Consider the following 22,702-nt stretch of genomic DNA (forward strand, 5'->3'; position numbering starts at 1 on the left):
ACCACCCGTGAGGAGGGAGGAGGCGGACTGTGCCGCCTCCCAGCCAGGCCTCTGATGGAGCTCGAGGGGTAGAAACAGGAGCTAGGCCCGCAGTCATTCCTACGCGGCAGGGCGGAGACGGCAATTTGTCAGAGGCCGGTGGTACCCATGGGCACCGCATTAAATAAAATCAAGCCATGTGAAGAGGCTGCCACCCGTCAGCACTGGCTTCTTGCCCAAAGGTCTCACGTGCCACTATGGAGCCACAAACTGGTGTGCCATTGTAGGCCGGGGACCACGTGACATGCCCAAACTGCAGAGTAAACTGCATCAGAAAGGAGAAAAGCCTCCTACTTGGTCCACATGGATGACTGCAGAGGCAGAGGAGACCTCCCTGGAGCGGGACACCCTCTGAGAGCCGGACCATGAGCTGGCTGCCTTCTGGGCTTTGTTACCTTTGAGCTCCACCAGGGCCACATGAGATGGGTGGGTTTATTCCCCCAGCAGGCGGGGCTGGCCAAGGTCACATGGCTTGTCAGTTCGAGTTGAGCAGGGACTCGGACCCAGGTCTGCTGGCTCACGGCTCCATGCTCTTCCCCCTCAAACCTGCTACATCCCACTTGCTGTCAACCGTGTAACCAAAGCTACTGTTGCTCTGGATGTGGAAATAATAACAGCAGTATCAAGCCCTCCCACGTGCCAGGTGCTTTACAGCCTAAAGGATCCTTTCATCATCATCACTTCGCTTGGACCTCACCGATCAGCAGTTGGTGAGAGGGAGCGGGGAACTGCAGTAACAAACATGGCTTTGGATCAGTGTCCTTGCCCCTTGGGGCTCCGCTGAGAAGGGAGGTGAGGAGGGGAAAGAAGCCCAGAGAAGCAGGGAACCCTCCCCAGCAACCCTGTGCAATCTCACAGTTTCTCAGTCTCTCACTTGATTTTCTTGTTTAAACACTACGAGAGTTCACGGTCAGCGTTATTTAGAATAGAGTAAAATTGGAAACAACTTTAAATGTCCATCAACCCCCTGTTGATGGCCAAATGAACTAGGATTTATCCTGTGAAAAAGGAATTACAAAAGTATTACATATCTAGTGTGAACATTTGGGGGATGGGGTTTAGATGCACTGACACAGAAAGATGTTGGCACATAGAATGAAAAAAATCTAACTTGTAAAACAATAATGCAATTTATGGTCCCATTCCGGTTTGCATGCTTATTGTTTATGTAGGCATGGAAAAAAATCTAGGCACCATCCTGTTGTCATTGGCTACCTCTGGAGAGAAGGATTTTGGTTGGGAAAACAAGGAAAGAGTATGCTTTTAAATGATTGGGATTTATCACATAATTCTTTTGTAATTAAAACAAGAAAAAGTAAGTATTTTTAAAAAGGTTTGTCGGGGTCAGTCATTCATTCCCCATAGTACCTGCTATTTCCACCTGTTCTCTTCCAATCTGTACCTATGGTCAGATCTAATTTTATATCATTTTAATCTGAGTGCTCGTGGTTTGGGGTTTTTTTCCATTTAACATTAAATTGTATCGGGGAACCTTCCTAGGAGTCCAGTGGTTAAGACTCCAAGCTTCCACTGCAGGAGGGGTGGGTTCGATCCCTGATTGGGGAACTAAGATCCCACGTGCCCCACAGCACGGCAAAAAAAAAACAAAAAACATTTACTATATCAGAAATATTTCCACATTATTATATCATCATTATCATCACATCTAACATTCTTAGGTACTTCTCTGTGTGCTGGTTCCTATGCTAAGGATCTTACATACCCAAAATCATTTAATCTTGATGACAAGCTTAAAAACAGGTACTTGGTATAGATCAGTCTTGTGGACTCTGTGGGAGAGGGAGAGGGAGAGGGTGGGGAGATTTGGGAGAATGGCATTGAAACACGTGTAATATCATGTATGAGACGAGTCGCCAGTCCAGGTTCGATGCACGATGCTGGATGCTTGGGGCTGGTGTACTGGGACGGCCCAGAGGGAGGGTATGGGGAGGGAGGAGGGAGGAGGGTTCAGGATGGGGAGCACGGGTATACCTGTGGCAGATTCATTTCGATGTTGGGCAAAACTAATACAATATTGTAAAGTTTAAAAATAAAATAAAATTAAAAAAAAAAAAACAGGTACTTGGATTATCCATATTACAGATGGGGAAATTGAGGCTTAAGAAGATGAACTGACTTGCCAAGTCCTCACAGTCAGTAAGGATAGAAATGAGACTTATGCTCTGGTCTGTCTCTGGTCCTCGCTGCGCACCTCTCCATCCTACTCCCCTTCAAGATACTGACCAGTGAGTAAGAAGAATGTGCCAAGTAGGGATGAGAAGACCCTGGTCCTGGTCTTCCTACCTGCATGACCTTGGACAAGTCACTTGCCATCTGCTTTGCCCACTCCATCAATTCCTTCACCAGACAAGCATTTGCAAACCACTCAGCCACGCGCTGAGGACAGAACAATGAATAAAACATGAACACTGCCCTCCAAGAGATGACAGCCTGGCCTGAATCTCTTCACGCGGGGGAAGGCTCTAACCCCTGTCCCGCCTCTGTCACCGCGACATGAAATGAATTGAAGAAAAGATGCCGAGGAACCTGACGAGTGCACAGCTCCATACACTTCGAGGGTAAGTATTTCTGCGGCTGTTCACGGCTGCATATTATTTTATCCACTGGATGTTCCAAAACGCTCTCAATCATTCCCCTATTGTTGGGCACTTAGTCCCAATTTGCTGCTATTATGGAAGAAGCTCTGATGCAGATTCAGCCAAAGGAAATTATGCAAAAGGGAAAAAAAAAAAGCCAGATGCACAAAGACGAAGCTGCGCAACCTTCAGAATGACTGAAGGGAGATGAGTCCTTCATCTTAAACTTCTGAAGCTGCAAACCAAACTCGTGCCCTTCCCCCACCCCATGGCCTTCCCCACCCTAAGCTGCTCCTCCCAAAACCCTCCGAGGGGACAGCTTAGTGTGGTTTCAACCTCCCTCCCTCCCCAGCCCTCCAGGTCCAGAGGGCTGATGTCTTTCCTGCAAAGCTGAGCCCGTCCCTTCCTCGTGGTTCTTACCAAAGGGACCTTCCCAGACCTGGTTCTGTCCTGCCCCAATGCAGGCCCCATGCAGATCAAATACCTGCAAAGGTTCCTGGAGCGTCCAGGCTCCTGGGGAGGAAAGTGATGTTAGCCAAGTCCCTGTGGCATGCCAGCACTGCACTAGGTTCTTTACGTAACAACCCTAACGTGGTCTCCTTGAGACAGGCGCGCTTGGCCACACTTTACAGATGAGGAAACTGAGGCTCAGATCAGCTAAGTGAGAGCCCAAGGGCACGTGACTAGGACACAGTGGAGCTGCGACTAGAGCTCAGGCCTGGCAGATTCCAGAGTTTTGTCAAAGACCCAAAGACAAGCTGACTTTCTGAATCACCTCCCAGCGCCCCCAGCCCCCTGCACCATCTGCTGCAGGCACACCAGACCACCCGTTCTTCAAACACGTCCCCATTTCCCTTCCCTCTGGCCCAGGAGAGGGGGTGCCCTTCCCCCCACAGCTATCAAAATTCCACTTGGCTTTTGGTGCCCAGTGCCAAGGCTGCAATCTCCTTGAAGCCTTCTCTGATCACCAGAATAGGAATCCACGCCTACAGAGGCAATAGCTTATCCCTCACCTTCCCTGTGCCGTGTCTGTGTCTCTCCAGGCTAGACTGGGAGCCCGGGGAGGACAAGGATGCTTCACCAGAGGCCGTATAGGATCAGCAGCAGGTACTCAGGGAATATTTTTCAAATTGAACAAAACTGAGTATGACCTCTGAAAAGAAATTTTGGGCTGCTGGCATGGCCATGGGGAAAGTAGCTCCACCTCACACTGCCTGGATTTAAATCCTGGCTCCCCCACAACCGAGCTGTGTGACCTTGAGCAACTGTCTTTTCCTTGCTAAGCCTCAGTTCCCTTCATCTGTAAAATGGGAGGAAGAAGGATTTTTGCCTCAAAGGGCTTGTGAAGATTGTATGAGTGGCACAGTTAAGCCCTTAAAATGGTGCCTGGCATGTAGTAAGTGCTTGATAAATGTTGGCTGCTACTATTCTTACCCACAAGCCTCCCGCCCACAGAGGAAGCGGTGCCAGCCTGCTCCCACCCCTACCCGCCTACCCATGCACAAGTCCCCTCCCCACCGGGCCTCCTCCTCACAGTCCCAGCTGGTGCGCCTGCATTCCCTCCTTTGTATGTTCTGGTCACTGGGTTCCTGTCTAGTGTGGCGGGAGTGAGTGTCAGGGCCAGCCAGCCTTATAGCCAACCAGTCTTCCCCAGCACCCAATGGGAGCACAGAGTCCAGAGCACCCTCACTGCTGGGGGATCCTGGCCAGGAAGCAGAAAGCCATGGCCAGTCCCTCTCTCAGGCTTCTGGCCAGTACCTTTCTGCCCCCTACCCCTCAGGACTCCAGGAGCACTCAGGCCACCCTTGCCTCACAAAACCCAACCCACCCTTGAACTCTCCACCAGGACCAGTCCTGGCACATCAGTTCTCTGGCTCTGCTGGACACCAACCTGGTACTCCCAGACCTTGCTCCAGGTACAATGCCAAGGTAAAGAGAGATGCTCTAGACTCAGCCACACTCTTTCCAGCTGTGCAACCTTAGGCACGTGACACAACCTCTTTGAGCCTTAGTCATGTGTAAAAAGGATAATAATAGCACCTACCTGTCAGAGTTGTTGGGAGATAATGCAAAGCATACAGTCAGTACTCAATAAATGTCCTCATTCTGATTGTATAATCACTGGTATTACTCCAGATGGAGATTATTATCCACTTTTAATAAATGGGGGCACAGAAGCCCAGACAGGCTCACCCGGATGACCTAGCTGGAGCAACACAGAGGCCCCTCCCACCTCAGCAGCCTAGGCGGGAGACCCTCTCCACTGCTCTTGGGGGCTCAGGCCCAGAACATGCCTGGGCACCCAGCATCCTCTTGGCTCTGGATACTTACAAGAGGGACCAGGGCTCCAGGCCGACTATGCCTCAGCCCTTGCCCCTTAACTGGGACAAGGCAGCCTGGCAGCTGAGGCAGCCTGGCCTTGCTTTCTCACCTTTTGGGGTCAAGGGCTGCGAGACCAATGTAAGTCCCCCTCTAGAAGGCAGACTCAGGCTCCAGGCTATAACGCCAGCCCATCAGAGTCCTGTGTATGGAATGGCCACGGCAATAGGGAGGCAGGCATTTGGGCTACAAGAAACCCAAACTCGTTAGAGGATATGGGTACCTTAGTGCTGGCTCTCACACCCATTTGCCTGTGACCTTGGACAAGTCATTCCTCCTTTCGAGGCCTCAGTCAATGTTTCAGTATTTCCTGAGTGAGCCCTCTGGGACCAGGAAAGGCTCTCGTGCCAGTTCTGGGAAGCAGCTCTCCATGGAGCTCACTGAACTCAGGCTCAGGGAACCGCACATGGCCCAGGGAGGGTTTTAATGGGAATAGGCCTCTTGCACTGATCTCCTCCAGGACTGCTTCGAGGGGCCCCTTAGGAGCCATGCTCTGCGCACACACAAATACGGCACATGGGGTCACGATAGGTATGACCTCAGACTGGCCAGTGGAAGCCGGCTTCATCCCTGCACAGAACTGGCAGAGCCTCCCTGGGCCACGGCGGCTCAGAGAGGAGGCTGGCACAGGCTGCCTCTGCCGCAGGCTCCATATGAAGGAACGGGTGGGCAGGCGGGTACACAGTCGCCTCTGTTCTCCACATCCTTGCCCAGGACAGACAGCCCCACTTCCTCCAGGGGTATCATTCGAGGTCCCGAGCCTTCAGCCTGGCCTGGTGGCTACTGAATCTGGAAGACTCCTAATGCTGGGAGGTGGGGGAGAGACGAAGCAGCTGTAACCCCACCCAGCGCTGGAGAGGTTATAAACCTAGCCCTCTTACACTCCCACCTCTGGGTACAGAGGAGGAGATATGAAGTGATGACAGGAACAAACGGTAGTGTCTCTCTCCCATCAAGGTATTCTCAGAGCTTGCGGGGGTTGGCAGGGGGGGGGGGGGGTGGGTGCGGGGAAGGAGGTGGTCAAGGACCACAACCGGTAGCCGCGAAGGAGACCGGTATCCTCAGAACTCCTTCCTAGGCCTTGTCCAGCCTCCTAAGCCATACCTCTGCCAGACAGTGGCCTTAGATCTGATAAGCATCCTGGTGGCTGCAGTCACTTGCACCCCCAGCCCCCCACAGCCACATACCATGCCTGCCCCCCAAGAACCCAGCCTCAGGGGCCCTCAGATATCCCCCAAGTGAGAAGGTGCCAGGCACAACTGGGACCCACAAGTCTTCTCCCTCTAACGTGTCAATGCCAGGCCAGAAACCAGGTGGTCCTAGAGCCAAGTTCTACCCCCTAGCTTTGGGAGACATGGAAGGGAGGTAGGATGGGGAATGAGCCAGAGTGGAGGAAGGTCTGCACCCAGAGGATAAGTGAGGACCAGAGCTCCCCAGCAACCCAGGCTCCAGTCAAGAGACTGTCTTGCAGCGCCTGAAGCCCGGAGGAAATATCCAGAGGGCTCTGGGCCTCCTCTGAGGCGTCAGGAGTGGTCTCCGAGTGGGGAGAACAGGAGTGGGCCAGCCCGGCACCCACCCAGCAAACATTCATCCTTACAGCAAGCCTCAGCTCCCCGCCTGCCCACCTCTCTCGCCCGGGAGGCTGCAGACCCGGGAGGTCGGGAGGACCAGCTAGGACCGCCCCCACACTGGCCGGAGGGCCGACAGCCTGCAAACTCAGTTCCTGCCGGTCTGTCCCCCACTCTCCGTCCTCCCCCAGGGCTGAAGGCTGGGCCTCCGGGTAACGAGCCCCCGGCCCATCCCCACCCAAACCCACCCACGCCCCCCCGTGCCACCTGATCGCCGGCACGTGCCTACCTGGGCCTGGGGGTCCCCATCTCGGGCGCGCGGGGCGGGGGGCGCCCCCTCGGCTCCTGCGAGCCGGCAGGCCGCGGGGCGGGGCGGGCTCTGCGGAGCAGCCTGTTCCGCGACACCCCCGCCCGCTGATGGATGCCGACTGCAGCAGCAGCGGCGGCGGCGGCGGCGGCGGCTCGGCGTGCGCCGGGGGCTGGGCACCGTGCCCACAGCCCCGGGCCTGGCGCCCGCCGCGCGGCCCGCCCCCGCCCCCGCCCGGCCTCCGCGCCTAGCCCGGGGGCCGCCGCCGCGCGCCCGCCTGCTCCCTCGCGGCGGCCCGGCCCCTGCCTCCGCCTTCTCCCCGCCGGTCTCCCTCTCCCTCTCGCCGCTCTCCCGCTCCCGCAGGCTCCCAGGCCACCTCCTCCGGGGCGCCGTCACACTGGGCAGTCCCCGGGACCCCGGCGGGACTGTGCCTCGGGCGCCCAGTCCTGGGGCTCCGCGGCTCCCACCCTGGCCTGGGCCAGCCTCCCGTCCCCTCGCGCGGGGGTTCGGCAGGGAGAGAGGGAGAGGGGAGTGGGGGAGGAAGAGGAGAGGCTCCCTGAGTCAGAGGGGGTGACTCAGCCTCGGCCCACCGAGCGCGGCCGGATACCCTCACCTCCCCTCCCCGGCAGCTCTGCGCGGGGCAGAACTTCCCCGGAGCCAGCGCTCCTCCTCCACCAGGGGGGCGGTATCGCAAACGTCTCCCAGGGGTCCCATGTGTCTCTAAGTGCGTGTACGTGTGCATTTGTTCCTATGTGCTTTGGTGACAAATGGCCGCGTACAGCTGTTTCTGGAGGTGCCGCGTAGGCATCCAGGCTCCAGGAAGGTGGGCTTGGGGGGTGGCCAGAGGGCCTGCGGCACCAAGGTCCTGGCTCAAAACCAAGTGAAGCCTGGCTCCTCCCCTCCAGCCGCGCTGCTACAACTCAGAAAGCCGTCCAGACCACCTAACCAGACAGAGGAGAACCCCCAACAGCCTGGGTTCCAGTCCAGCCCCGTCACGTGTCAACCAGTACCTTTGGGCACATGGCTCTCTTGTTCTGGGCCTCACTTTGCCAATGAAAGAAAGAGCTGGATGTACCTGTCTCCACAACATGATCCCCTGAGATTTCTGCCGACGGGTCCACATTTGCAGCCCCCAGGACCCCTGCTCCCTGACCCGCCACCATCCCAGGCATACACATACACATGCTCTCATTCTTCAAATCATCCCTGAGTACCTACTGCATGCCAGCCACTGTTCTAGGTGCTGCAGAATCCACCACACTGGTAACTGGAGGTTCAAAGCTGGGACGCCACCCACATGAGAACCAAGCCTCCACACCCTCCCTGCCCGCCCCTCCCAGGCTGCATCTCCTTCAGTATCCACCTCACCAATGGGCTGCATCCCTTAGTGTCCACCTCACCAGGATCCATCTGCACTCCCACACTCCAGAGACAGGCAGCTCCTTCTGTCCACTTCTCTCTCCCAAGGCAGATGCTCCATCAGGGTGACCTACCCCAGGGTCTATTATCAACCCTAGATCCTCCATGGAACAAAGCTATGCCCCTCTTCCCAACCCCTCTCAGAGAACCAAGACAGCAAGCATGTCCCTTCTCCCCACCCCCAATACAAGCCTTCTCTTCTCCAAGTTAAACATCACCAGCTCTTTCACCAGATGTTCCCAAGACACAGCTTCCGGTGCCTCCACTCTCTCTGCTGCCCCTAGGCTCAGGAGTAGTCAGAGAGCAGAGAGCAGAAGGAAACCAGCTCCTCTGAGTCCTAGAGAACACACCCTCCCTCCAGACAGGAGACATGAAGATGCACAAACCAGCGCGCGGGGCCAACTCCCAGAAGGACTGGAGTCCTGCTGGGCGGACTTCCCTACAGATGTCCTCTTTTGTCTGTGGACTTTTCAATCCCCAGCTTCCCAGAGTCAGTTCTTCCCAGGACCTCCCCAGGCCCTCGGGGGTGTGGCCTTGGGCAAGTCACTTTTTCACACTAGGGTGCTCTGCTTGAGTTCAGTTCACCACATTTACTCAAATGAATGCGCAAAAGGACGAGTAAAACTTAGGAGTTATACCAGATGAATTTGTTGTTTGATAGACACATCTGCTAAGAGATTTTTTCTGACTGCTTACTGCAAATATTTTCCTTCCAAATTGACACTCAGCCTCCTCTGCTTGCTGCCCTCCCCAACCCTGGGCTCCCATGGGCCAGACCCAGCTGCCCAGATGGCACTGCCTGGCCAGGCCAGTTCAACTCTCCTTTCCTCAACCCTCCTCCCATTCCTTTCTTTCCCCAGGAAGAAGCCTTGCTCTCCCCTCCCCTCCTCTCCCCTGGGGCAGGGCCACTTTCCCACCCTCCTCAGCTAGATGGAGCCTCTCACTTTCCCAGAAGAATCCAGGCTACATTCCAAAGACCAAGGCAGAACATTCCCAGATATGACTCTGGATTTAAACCCAAAGAGCTCGATTCCCTTTAAGTCAGTGGGACCACACAGAAAACCGGGCTTCTTCTACTGCTATCATTATTATTCTTTATATAATTATTATTGACTTTTTAAAAAAAACTTTTAAAACAATATTTCTTTATTTGACTGCAACAGGTCTTACTTGCTGCATGTAGGATCTAGTTCCCTGACCAGGGATTGAACCTGGGCCCCTTGCATTGGGAGTGTGGAGTCTTAGCCACTGGACCATCAGGGAAGTCTCTAACATTTCTATTTGTTGTTGTTCAGTCGCTAAATCATGCCTGACTCTTGTGATCCCATAGACTGCAGCACACCAGGCTTCCCTGTCCTTTACCATCTTCCAGAGTTTGCTCAAACTCATGTCCAGTCAGTTGATGATGCTATCCAACCATCTCATCCTCTGTCATCCCCTTCTCTTCCTGCCTTCAACCTTTCCCAGCATCAGGGTCTTTTCCAATGGGTCAGCTCTTCACATCAAGTGACCAAAGTATTGTAGCTTCAGTTGCAGCAACAATCCTTCCAGTGAATATTCAGGGTTGATTTCCATTAGGATGGACTGGTTTGATCTCCTTGCTGTCCAAGAGACTCTCGTTTCTATTAGAACTTTCCAGTTTGCAAAGTACTTTCAGAAGTCATCCTCACGTCCTGTGACACTGTCACCCTCTCATCCTATAAACAGGCAGTTTGAGGCCCAGAGCAGTGAGTGACTTGAACAAGTTCACACTTGCCAAGTAACACTGATTTTCTGGACCAGACACTTTCCACTTCACCCCACAATAACCTTTTCCAGAGAAATCTGATTAGGGTCAGGGCACTCTCTGAAGAACGAACAGGCCCCTATAGGCATCAGTTGAAATCACTACCCCAGTTACTTGCCTTCCTTCCTTCCCAGGACAGGGAAACTGAAACACAGGACCAAGACCGAACCGAGAACCAAACCTCGGAGAAATGCGAGGAGCCCAGGTGGAGGAAAAGAAGCCTCACCTCACCCCCCTCCCTCAATAAGGAGGGCTCTTCTGAATTCTGCTTCCAGCTCTGGCTCTGCCACTTCTTTCTATGTTACTTGGGTAGATGATTTGATCTTTCTGAGCCTCAGTTAATTCCGTATAAAGTGGTAGAAATTCTTCCTGCTTTACTCCCTGAGTTGCTGTGATGGAAGATCAGCAGATGTCAGCAGAAAAGAAGGTCTCCCCCTCTCTGGGCTGCTGGGGAGGTAGGAGAAAGTCTTTCTTCTTATTTTTGTCTCTCTCTCTCTTTTTTTTTTTTTTAGGCCATGCTGTGTGGCTTGTAGGATCTTAGTTTCCCAGTCAGGGATTGAACACGGGCCCTTGGCAGTGAAAGCCTGGCATCCAAACTATTGCACCACCAGGGAATTCCCAGAAAGTCTTTCTTCTGAAATTTTAACAGGAGGGAACTTGATATCGCAGAAGTGCTAGGATACAGGAAAGCCAGGAATAGAATGAAAGTGCACCTCTGGCTGGGAAAGCAAAAACATAAGGTGTTAGCTACAGCCCCGCCCAAGCCCACTGGTGGGGCAGGGACCAAACCAAATACTCAGGTAGAGTCCCTCCCACCCCACCTCTTTTATCTTTTGAATGAGGAATCCAAGGCTCAGAGAAAAGCGGCAACTCGCCAAGGTCACCCCATTGGAGGCAGTGGTCTCCTGACTCCCAGTCACGAAGGGCCCCTGGATTCCTGAGTGGGCAGGGTGGGGTGGTGGGTGCTACTAGTGTAAGGATTGCATCTTTCATTTAGCAAACAGTGATGTACACGCTGAGCCTCAGGAAGGCAAGAGGAACTGGGTAGCCTCTGTCCTGGAATTCACTGTCAGTCCAGCAGCAGAGAATGGTACCTAAACCAGCACATCAGAGGATGTTGTAAGATGAATCAGCACCACTTTCTGAGTACTTGATCTGTGCCTGGCACTGGTCACACATTCATTTGTTTAATCCTTACAACAATTCTCTGGCATTGAGATTATTAACTATTTTCATAGCAGGAGTCTCTGAGGCTTGAGGTTAACAACTTCCCAAAGTTCACTCAGCTAATAAATGGCAGGGCCAGGATGTGTCTGCCAGGTCTGTCCAAGGCCAGGGGCTGAGCTTCAACCCTTATGCTTTGCTCCCTACCTCTAGGGCTCTGCTGACCTATGAGCTAGCCACTACTCACATATGGCTTCTGAGCACTTGAAATGTGGCTCGTGCACATTGAGATGTGCTGTAAGTGTAACACCCACACTAGATTTTGAAGATTTAATTAAAGAAATGTCCTGTATCTCCTTAATAACTTTTGTATTGCAATGATACTTTGGATGTATTCAGTTAAATAAAATATATCATTAGAATGATTTTATCTGTCTCTTTTGGCTTTTTTTTTTTTTTCATATGGCTATTAGAAAATTTAAAATCACATATGGGACATCCCTGGTGGTCAAATGGTTTAGAATCCACCTGCCAATGCAGGGGACACCAGCTCGATCCCTGGTCCAGGAAGATTCCAAGATTCTGCAACTACTGAGCCCATGCTCTAGAGCTGGAGCTCGACAGCTAGAGAAGCCACCTCAGCGAGAAGCTTGCATATGACAACTAGAGAGTAGTCTCCACTCACCTCAACTAGAGAAAGTCCACGCACAGCAATGAAGACCCAGCACAGCCAAGGAAATAAATAAATACATTTAAAAATAAGAAATAAATAAAATCACATATGTGGCTAACATGTGTGGCTCACAGACTTCCTTTGGTCAGCACCAGTTTAGATTCTCTGAAGTCCTAACCCAGCCCGTGGACCGCAGAAAAGAGTTCCTGTGGGAGGGGATGCCTAAACGAAAGTGAGTAAAAGGCACAGCCCTAGGGAGGAAGGTATGTGCCAGGGCAGGAGGGCAGCAGGGCCTGGGTGCATGCTAAGACATGTCTGACTCTTTGCAACCCCATGGACTGTAGCCCGCCAGGCCCCTCTGTCCATGGGATTCTCCAGGCAAGAATACTGGAGTGGGCTGCCGTGCCCTCCTCCAGGGGATCTTCCTGACCCACGGATCGAACCCGAGTCTCTTATGTCTCCTGCATGGGCAGGCGGGTTCTTTACTGCTAGCGCCACATGAGAAGCCCCAAGGGCCTGGGTGGGCTGAGCTGAATGAAGCCCCAGGCACCTGGCATTGGGGCCAGTTTATAGAGGAAATTACCAGAGCCAGACTTTCCAGAGCAGCGTGATCAATGGGCCTGGAGAGTTCTGCCTGACAAGGCTGTTCTTGCTGATCCCGGGCATGCTCTGGAAGGCACTGCAGGGCAGCTGTGTCCGGGGGTGGGGAGCAGTCCCGGTGGATGGGCAGCAATGCCCACCAGGCAGGGACCTCCTGGCTCCAGCTGCCCCTACTACAGCTCCTTCAGTCTCCCCCAAGAAACCTCTCAAAGAACTGCTGTCTCCAGAGACCTCACCATCCTCTCAAACCTTCCAGCCCAGACTGTGGGAACCACACATTGCTGCATTCGGTCATGCTCTGACATGCAATGATGAAGCTACACGGAGGGTCACACGGTGCAAAGCACTTTTCCATCCTTACTGTGACAGCGTTGAAGAGCCTGGGGGCAATGGTTACCTCTGGGGAGAGGTCAGGGGGAGGGACAGAGGAAGTTCATTAATAGCACAGGAGCTATGTGACCTTGGCAGGGCCCAAACCTCTCTGAGCCTCAGTTTCCATCTCTGTACAATGGGGTTTCCCCAATGGCTCAGTGGTAGAGAATCTGCCTGCAATGCAGGAGACCCAGGTTCAATCCCTGGGTGGGGAAAACCCCCTGGAGGAGGAAATGGCAACCCACTCTAGTATTCTTGCCTGGAGAATCCCATGGACAGAGGAGCCTGGCGGGCTACAGTCCACAGTGTCACAGAGTCAGATACGACTAAAGTGACTGAGCACACACAATGGGGATATTGTCAGCACCACCTCTTCAAGCTCCTGTGACACGAGAGAACACCTGTGAGATACCCAGTCTCTTCAAAGCCTCCAGAGGTCACCTGCCCTCTAGGAAGTCCACCCCCCATTGCTTCTACCATCCAGCCTGTCTCTCCTCTAGCCTTCCGGACCACACATCTCTTGTCTCTTCTGAATTTGGGGTTCAGCTGTCACGAGGCTCTCTAACCGCTCTAATAAGACTGCTGCTGCTGCTAAGTCACTTGAGTCGTGTCCGACTCTGTGCGACCCCATAGACGGCAGCCCACCAGGCTCCTCTGTCCCTGGGATTCTCCAGGCAAGAATACTGGAGTGGGTTGCCATTTCCTTCTCCAATGCATGAAAGTGAAAATGAAGTCGCTCAGTTGTGCCCGACTCCCAGTGACCCCATGGACTGCAGCCCACCAGGCTCCTCCGTCCATGGGATTTTCCAGGCAAGAGTACTGGAGTGGGGTGCTATTGCCTTCTTTGTCAAAGGTGGAAACCTTGCCTGTCCCCTCATTTCCCTTACTCTTCCCCCTCCCTCTGTCTTTGCCTCCCCTCTCCTCCCCCCCGCCCCACTGACAGCCATGTTCCTGCACAGACCTGCACAGCCCAGAGGCTGCGATAGCCTAGTGGCTTGGCCACTTGGCCATTGTCTTTGGCCCAAAGCGATGCAAGTCAGGATGACTGTGCACACCCTGAGGAGCTGCACCCACCCTGCTCCCTCATGGGAAGAACCTTCAGTAGCCAGGTGTTCTCTGATAAAGCGACTGGAACCCTGACCCAACTCTGCAGACCTTTCACAGCCTGTTCTCACCTGCCTCTTCATCCTCAGGTCCCTGTGAAACTGACTTGTTCTGGGCCCCCAGGGCACAGCCACGGTGGGGCCCTGCCTCTCCGATTTTGCATGTGTTCCTCCTCCGCCTGGGAGACCCTCTTCCCTTTCCCATGATCATGCTTTCAGCCATCCTCCAGGAAGTCCTTCCTGATCCCCTCCTCTTTACAACGCCAGCTCCCAGCTAGAAGGAACCTCAAGGTTCCTCCCCTTTCTCCTGGCTCTGCCCTCCAGTCCTGGGATGTGTGAATTGCCCCACTCAGTCCTCGGCTCAAAATAGGTGCATGGGGTGTGTCTCTTGGGAGCCAGAGCCAGAGGCCAGGGAGCCAGGAGTTCACCCAGGATGCCAGGACCCTGCTGAGGCTGAGCTCTGCTGACCGACACTCCACCTCGGCTACATTTTTAATGGATCTCCACACTCCTGCTCCCCCTGGGAAGTCAGCCCTCCCCTAGGACGTCTGGGAGCCATACTCCTGCGGCCTGAACATAAAAGATCTGGCCACGTTCCCACTAGATTCAGACATCCACCCAGCCTCCCGTCAGGCGCTTGAAGTGTCAGCTGAGGTTTGCCTCATCACAGCATCACAGACTCCTTGCAGTCAGAAGAGACCTTGGAGAGAATCACACTGAGGCTGGGAGCAGGGAGAGGCAGCAGAAGAACGTCTGTGTGTGCGTCTGTGGTCCCCTGTGCCAGAAGATGCTGCAGAGACACCATCAATCAGCAGCATCATCACAGAGAGCCTTTGGGACCCACTACGTGCTGGCACTGTGCCTGGCAATATGCATCCATTTTCAGTTCTTCACTTCTTCCTTCTCTGTAAGGCAGAGGTGATATATTCCACCCTGATTTTATAGGGGAAGAAACCGAAGCTCAGAGCAGGTAAGCCAGTAGTGCAAGGTCACACTGCTAGTAGGTAGGGGGCCAGGATTCAGTGTGAGGTGTGCTTGACTCCACAGCCAGTTTGTCCACTATTAATCCTACACACACACGGTTTAACACAAATTCACTGCAGAGAGATCGGCTATATTTTATCTCCTGTGTGGGGGTGGGAGGTGGGGGTAGTTTCATAAATGTGGGTAAACTTATGATCTGTGTACTTTTCTGCATTTATAACCTCAATAAAGTTTTTTTTTTTTTATGTTTTTGTGCCAGAGATGAATTTATGCTAGAGATTTGGGGGATGTGCAATACTCTTAATATTAGAGTCTGAAACTAGAAAACGATTTTTTTCCTTTTTCAACCACCTTGCCATTTCAACAGGGACTGTCCTGAAGAACTCATAAACCCCCAAGTCAGACCCAACAAAAATTCACCTGCTGTCCATGGCTCAGACCACAAACATTTCCTTGTACTTACATTCCCAGACCAAGTGCCACCTAACCAAAAATCGATTTCCAAAAACTAGCACTGCTCTGCAGTGTTTGCAACATTCTCTTCATCCACCCATCCGCCCCAGACGGCTGGACCAGCTGCTGCATCACTGTTAATCCCCAACTTCATGAGACGGCCAGGCAGCCACGTCTAGATGTTCCCATCTCCTTGCACCAGGCCAGGCTGGGCAGAGAAGCCGTCTGTGTGTGTAAACACAGCCTTCTGCTTGGGCGGCTCTTGCTGGACTCTCCTGGCCAATTGGGGCCCTCTGTGGTTTTTATCTTTCTGCCCAAAATAACCATTGGCTTCAGTGATTCTCTGGGCACGAATCAGACTCTCCTGAGAGCATGTGGCAGCTTGAAGACAGGAAGGGCACTTTATCCATCTCTGCTTCCCCTAGGCACCAGGACAAAGGTCTGCAGGATTTACTGAATGCCTCTGTGTGCCTGGAAGAACCTGTGTTGGGGGCGAGGGCTCACTAGAAAAGTCTCAGGAAGCTGAAAATTTAGGAAAAGAGAGGAAACACCAATATCAGCCAACAGCAACAGAAGGCTAAAATACTAAAGGTTGTCATAAAGTGGGAAAGTGTCTTGGGAGCTCAGAGGAGAAAGAGATGAGAGGGGAATGGGTGTCAAAGAAAGTCTCAAGGCAGAGGTGGCATTTAGGTTGAGTCTTAAAGACAGGCCTCAAGGACAGTCTAAATGGAGGAGAGAGTCTGAAGCAGGCACAGGGTTGGGAAGTACCGGGTAGACTCAGGAAGCTGATCTTTTCTTTTTGGCTAAGCCACGCGGCTTGCAGGATCTTAGTTCTCTGCCCAGGGATTGAATCTGGGCCCTGGCAGTAAAAGTGCCAAGTCCTAACCACTGGACTGCCAGGAATACCCAGGAAACTGACTTGAATGACCGGGAACAAAAGATGCCAAGGGCTGAGGCTAGGGCTGGAAGGGCACACAGTGCCAGTGGAAGCCTCAAATGGCATGCACCAACGGGCTTCCTGCACTGTCTGGCAATGAGCCACACATGACTATTTACATATAAATGAATTAAAAAGGAAAAAAAATGTAAAAGTCACAGCCACATGTGATGGTGGTTACCATACTAGACAGTGTAGAACATCACCGAAGATAGTTCTACTGGGTGGTACCGGAACACACAGCAGAGAATCCAAAAGGCATTGGGCAGAGGTGAGACTGATTGGAGCTGGGCTTTATGAAGATTAACTTGTCCCTGGAGTAGGTACCTGGAGGTAAGAGAGCGACCTGGCCCCAGGGCAGGCATTGTAATAATCCAGGTGAGATCAATAACTGGTTTAGGGACTTCCTTGGTGGACCAGGGGTTAAGAATTTGCCTTTCAATGCAGGTGACGAGGGTTTGATCTCTGGTTGAGGAACTAAGATCCCACAGGCCACAGAGCAACTAAGCCCGTGCATCACAACGACCAAAGTCCATGAGCTCTGGAGCCTGTACACCCCAACCAGAGAGTCGGTGTGCTGCAATGAGAGATCCCACATGCCGCAACTAAGATCTGACGTAGCCAAATAAAAATAAATAAATAAATCTTTTAAAAAATAATCACTTCTATTCCCTGTGTTCTTCCTATCAGTATGCAGGAAAGCAGAGAGCCATGGTTCTCAAAGTGTGGTCCCTAGAACAGCAGCATCACCTGGGAACTTCTTGATGTGCAAATCTTCAGGTCCCACCCCAGATCTACTGAATCAGAAACTGGGGGTTCAGAGCAGCAGCCTGTGCTTTCATCAGCTCTCTCCTGATTCTGATGCACAATCCCCATATAAAGGCCAGGAGCCAACTCTGGTTCCAGACTCTATACCTCTAAGTTCTACAATCAGAAGACCTGGCTCCATGTCTTACATCTCTTGGCTCAGCTGTTTACTAGCTGTGCTTAATCCCTTTGTGCCTCAGTCTTATAAGGATTAAAGGAGTTAATACATTTACTTTTCTTAGAAGAGTGCCTGGCCTATAGTAAGTGCTCAATGAATGTTAACTATTTTTAATCCTCATGGGCCACCTCATCTAAACTATTATGGTACAGGGACTTCCCTGGTGGTCCAGTGGCTAAGACTCTGAGCATCCAACTCAGAGGGCCTGAGTTCAATCCCTCATTAGGGAACTAGATCCCACATGTCACAACTAAGTGTCCACATGCCACACTAGAAGATACCATGAGCTGCAACTAAGACCCAGTGCAGACAAATAAATACAAATGAATATTAAAAAGTAAATAAACTCCTATGAGAAACGCTGGGCTGGATGAAGCTCAAGCTGGAATCAAGATTGCTGGAAGGAATATCAATAACCTCAGATATGCAGATGACACCACACTTAGGGCAGAAAGAGAAGAACTAAAGAGCCTCTTGATGAAAGTGAAAGAGGAGAGTGAAAAAGTTGGCTTAAAACTCAACATTCAGAAAACTAAGATCATGGCATCTGGTCCCATTACTTCATGGCAAATAGATGGGGAAACAGTGGAAACAGTGACTGACTTTATTTTGGGGGGCTCCAAAATCACTGCAGATGGTGACAGCAGCCATGAAATTAAAAGAGGCTTGTTCCTTGGAAGAAGGACCTTTGCCAACAAAGGTCCGTCTAGTCAAAGCTATGGTTTTTCCAGCAGTCATGTATGGATGTGAGAATTGGATGATAAAGAAAGCTGAGCGCCAAAGAATTCATGCTTTTGAACTGTGGTATTGGAGAAGACTCTTGAGAGTCCCTTGGACTGCAAGGAGATCCAACGAGCCCATCCAAAAGGAAATCAGTCCTGAATAGTCATTGGAAGGACTGATGCTGAAGCTGAAACTCTAATACTTTGGCCACCTGCTGCAAAGAACTGACTCATTAGAAAAGACCCTGATGCTGGGAAGGATTGAAGGCAGGAGAAGGGGACGACAGAGGATGAGATGGTTGGATGGCATCACCGACTCAATGGACATGAGTTTGAGTAAACTACAGGAATTGGTGACAGACAAGGAGGCCTGGAGTGTTGCAGTCCATGGGGTCACAAAGAGTCGGACACGACTGAGCAACTGAACTGAACTGACGGTACAAAGTTGAATTCCTCCCACAGACAGTGTACCACCATCTGTCTGTCTCTTACCTGCCTGTCCATCAAATAATATTCCTAGGCCTGCTCCCCACCTTCCACTTACTTCCCCAAGCCTAGAATGTCAGTTCTTCTCCCGGAAGGCAGGGGCATTTCCTATGTCAGGGGGCCATTTCCACCAGGGGAGAATGTCAAGGCACAAGAGATGGATTTAATGTCCTGCGCTAGGATGTCCCATAAGGAAACAAGTCAGGAGATGCCCCAGGAGACTTCCTCACAAGACCACCTGGGGATACGAACGTCCAGAGCAAAGTACCCAGTTGTCCACTGCTATTGAAAGCCTCAATTCATTTGGATCCATGCCAGCCTAAAGGCCATTTGAAATGGTACCTGGAATTCTGTCTACTGCAGGTAGCTCAATCCTGACTCAGGGAACCAGCTGAGGGAGGATGGTGTCAAGAAACCTGGGTTCTGATCTCAGCTGTGAGAATTCGGGCAGTCATTTTCTTCTTTGGATCCTATTTCCTCACCTCTAATGTGAGGGGCTTGGACTAGTGTGGTTCTTAACCTCTTACGGGTCGTGGTTTCCTTAGAAAATGTGATAAAAACTGCAGAGCTTCTCCCAGAAAAATGTACACGGGTACACATCCAGACACACACAACCTTATTATGATTTTAGCATCAGGAAACCTCATGAAACCCATGCACAGCTCACCCCTTGCGTCTATGGACTCTTGGTTAAGAAACCTTGGCTAGATGGTCTCTAGTCATCAGGATAAGAAGTCAGCCGTATTTGTATCTAATCTAAAGGAACCTTATGTTAAAAAATTTCACCAAAAAGAAGAGATGTGAAATGGGCTTTCATAAGATTCAACTGTTGATGGGGTAAATGGTATGCATCCATCTGAGAGCCTACCCCCAACCTTGTCATATTGCCTTGGCAGTCTCCCCCCACTTCCTGTTCCCCACCCCAACTCAGCAGAGATCAAGCATGTAGTCCTGAAAGACACTCCTGTCCCCACCAGCTGTCTCTGGCACTTGCCGAAGAGTAGCCAGATTGTGTCTGGGCCACAACAAGGTAGAAGAGGAGGAGCTGGCCTGCCTCGTGTCCCCCCGCCCCAAATCCCCTGGCTCAGATGCCAACCACCAAAGAGGCTCCCAGATGCCACCCTCCACCCACCCAACACACACACACACAGAGCCACACTCATGCCCTCCCTCGCACAGCCACAGCCAAGGAAGGGACTGCACCTCCAGACACTCAGTGGTGCGGCCACCTGGAACAGGCAAGAGTTATTTTTAGAGGCCCAGTGACAGGATGGGTGAGACCAGTTCCACCCGTCAGAGCTCCCGCTGCCACCACCGGCTCCGATGAATCACCACCCACTATGCGAATGTCCACATCTGTCAGCATGGCCAGAGAGGCTGCACTGGCCTTGGGAGCAACTGTCTTGGATTGGTGACCATGCTGATCACAGCAGCATGAGGCCAGGATCACACCAGGGACAAGACGCCCAGCTTGAGTCAGTGCAGACCGACTGCCTCTCCCAGCCCAGTCCAGCCCAGTCCAGCCCAGCCTTGGGCCACCAGGCCAACGGGGGCCACTCTCTGCACAAGTCCCTTCAGAGTGGCTGTTGATACCTCTTTCTCTCCTCAGTCTATCTGTAAGCCACCCACTCCGCCCCTAAACCATGGCATTCTAGTTATTATGGTAATGACCCCCCTCTCCCCGCCCAGTTAAAAAGGCAGACTTGGATGGTATCAATGCAGCTATCAACTGGTTTCATCTTTCTGGAGGGCATTTTGTGGTTTAACTTCAGGAGTTTTTGCTATGTTTGTTTGTTTTTGGCCACACCATGTGCCTAACGGGATTTTAGTTCCCTGACCAGGGATAGAACCCTTGGCAATGAGAGCACGAAGTCCTAAGCATTGGACAGCCAGGGAATTCCTCTCTGGAGGGCATTTTGGAAAAGTGCATGAGAAGTCTTAAAAGTGTGCACACCTTGGGACTTCCCTGGTGGTCCGGTGGTTAAGAATCTGCCTTTCAGAGCAGGGGATGGGAGTTCCCACGTGCCACAGGGCAACTAAGCCTTCCCACTGCAACTCCTGAGCCCATGCGCACTGGAGCCCAAGCACCACAGCTAATAATTAATTCTTTTTTAAAGTGTGCACATCTTTGAACCCAGAAACTCCTCTTCTGTGAACTTATCTGTGGGATCAGTGGCGATACTCAAAGATGTAGGTATAAGAACACTCGTCTGTTATATACAGGAGTCTTATATACCAGAGTAAACTGGAAAATTGGAATTACTATAAATGTCCAAAAATAGTGGGTATTTTATATAGTGATAATACATACCCTGAAATACTAAACAGCTATTAAACTCTAATGTCATGAATCTATATGACTATATGTAATAATGTTGATAACATAATACAGATTTTTTCAAAGCATATGGAACATGTAACCCAATTTCTATAAAATATGTTTGCACACGCATAGAAAAAAGAAAACTGAAAGGAAATATTTAAAAAGTTATGTTCCCAGAGATTGTTTTATGATAGTGGAATTTCTTTTGTGCTTGTTTGGGTTGGGTTTTATTTCATTGTTTATCTTCTGGTGTGCATATGTGTGTGAACATATATTATTTATATGAGAGAAGCAACAAGAAAGGCCCATAACCCTCACCTCACTCACAGTTTCTGGGCTGAACCATCAAAGCCCTTCCTGGAATCTCAGCAGAACCTCCACCCCTTCAGCCACCACTCTTATCAAGTCTCCCTCTGGCTTTGAACTTTGCTGCCTTCCTCCGTAGACCCCTGGGATTTTGCCATCCAGCCCTTCCCCAGAGCCCCCTGACACATGCCTCCACAGTGGAAGTCCCCTCCTCCAAGGCCCCCTGTTCACGAATCTCACCCAGAGAGAGTATGTCTCATTTTACAGTAAGAGAAATAATAATTAACAAAGGTAAGAGTGGTAGTGAACCTTCACATTTATGTTTTGTGTTCCTTTTTATACAGCACTTTATCATACATATTTCACTGAACCTGCCCAATGGTTTGTGAGGCAAGCAGTATCATACCCATTGCACAGATGAGGAAACTGAGGCCCAGCAAGTATAGCAGCACAACATCTGCCAAAGGTCTCATAGTGGTGCAGATTCAAGTACAGGTCTGAGTTTGACATAGAAGGAGTTAAATGGAAGAACTGAACAGCTTACCCTAAGCCTACTTCTAAGGAGCCAAATTCTACAGAGTCCCTCCTTCTAGCTGAGCTCATAGTTGCTACACCACCACCCCCTGCCCAGAACCCCACAAAAGCCCTTCTGAGGCCACGTGCCCTGTGTCTCCACATCAGTCCATCACTCTCTCCCAGCTCTGGCAACGGGTCCTTGCTGGCTCCTCAGGTCTCCTAGCAACAAGACATCCTGTGGCGCCTCTCTTGACACCTGGGCTTTCCAGCTCGGGCCTGTCTCACCGAGAGAAGGGGCAGTCAGTAGCTCCTCTCACAGGGGCTGTGGCACCCATGTGTGGTGGGGGAGTGGGGGAGGAGATGGCATCAGCCAGCATAACCCCCACTCTGGGTCTGCTCCCAGCTCCACATTTGGGGCACTGGCTCTGGCTGCACTGTTCTTTTCTTGAGCTCCTGACTGTCTGCTGACTGGGACAAAAAAAAAAAAAAAAGCTGAATCCTAGGGTTCAAATTCTGGTCAATTCCAATTTACTTTTGCATTCTTGAAATATATGGAATCTTCCCATTAGAATAATATTAATATTAAAATTAGCAGTAATAAGTACTAGCCACAAAACAGCTGCTTTATTCAGGGCTCAAAGCCACTCCTGAGAAGCAGGAGCTAGCATCTTCATTTCACAGATGAGGAACCTGAGAAGTAATTTGCCTAAAGGCACTCAGCTAAGGAATGAACAAGATTTGAACAAGTGTGTCTGACACCAAAGTGTATGTTCTGACCACTGCACCACATCGCATCTCTTAGAAAATGCCTGGTCCTACCCTCTTACCACAGAGAGAGGGAAAATGAGACCCAGAGTGGAGAAAGGATTTGTAGTCATCTAGCATTTACCCACTCCAGTGTTCTTGCCTGGAGAATCCCAAGGACAGGGAAGCCTGGTGGGCTGCCGTCTATGGGGTCACACAGAGTCGGACACGATGGAAGC

At 51.5% G+C, this 22,702-nt stretch overlaps 1 protein-coding gene and 1 non-coding gene across 18 annotated transcripts in view; one reads left to right on the forward strand and one right to left on the reverse strand.

Annotated features, from left to right (window-relative positions):
• EPB41L1 (erythrocyte membrane protein band 4.1 like 1) overlaps nucleotides 1-22,702 on the reverse strand; it is a 146,269-nt gene that overhangs the window by 63,938 nt on the left and 59,629 nt on the right. For 3 of the 17 annotated variants that reach the window (XM_086332048.1, XM_086332046.1, XM_086332038.1), the window contains exon 1: nucleotides 6,873-7,006. The exons of 13 other annotated variants lie outside the window; for them this stretch is intronic. The gene's annotated coding sequence lies outside the window, so the exon portion shown is untranslated. Of the gene's footprint in view, nucleotides 1-6,872; nucleotides 7,067-22,702 lie in introns of those variants that run through there. One more of the 17 variants, XM_086332039.1, reaches the window with a different exon arrangement.
• Nucleotides 13,049-13,119, forward strand: TRNAC-GCA (transfer RNA cysteine (anticodon GCA)). The gene has a single exon. It is a non-coding gene; the product is annotated as a tRNA-Cys (tRNA).

This window comes from Bos grunniens, chromosome 13 (genome assembly GCF_055505025.1).
Source record: "Bos grunniens cultivar Pamir isolate PY7600 chromosome 13, Bosgru_T2T1.0, whole genome shotgun sequence".
In the NCBI taxonomy this organism is placed as follows: domain Eukaryota; kingdom Metazoa; phylum Chordata; class Mammalia; order Artiodactyla; family Bovidae; genus Bos; species Bos grunniens.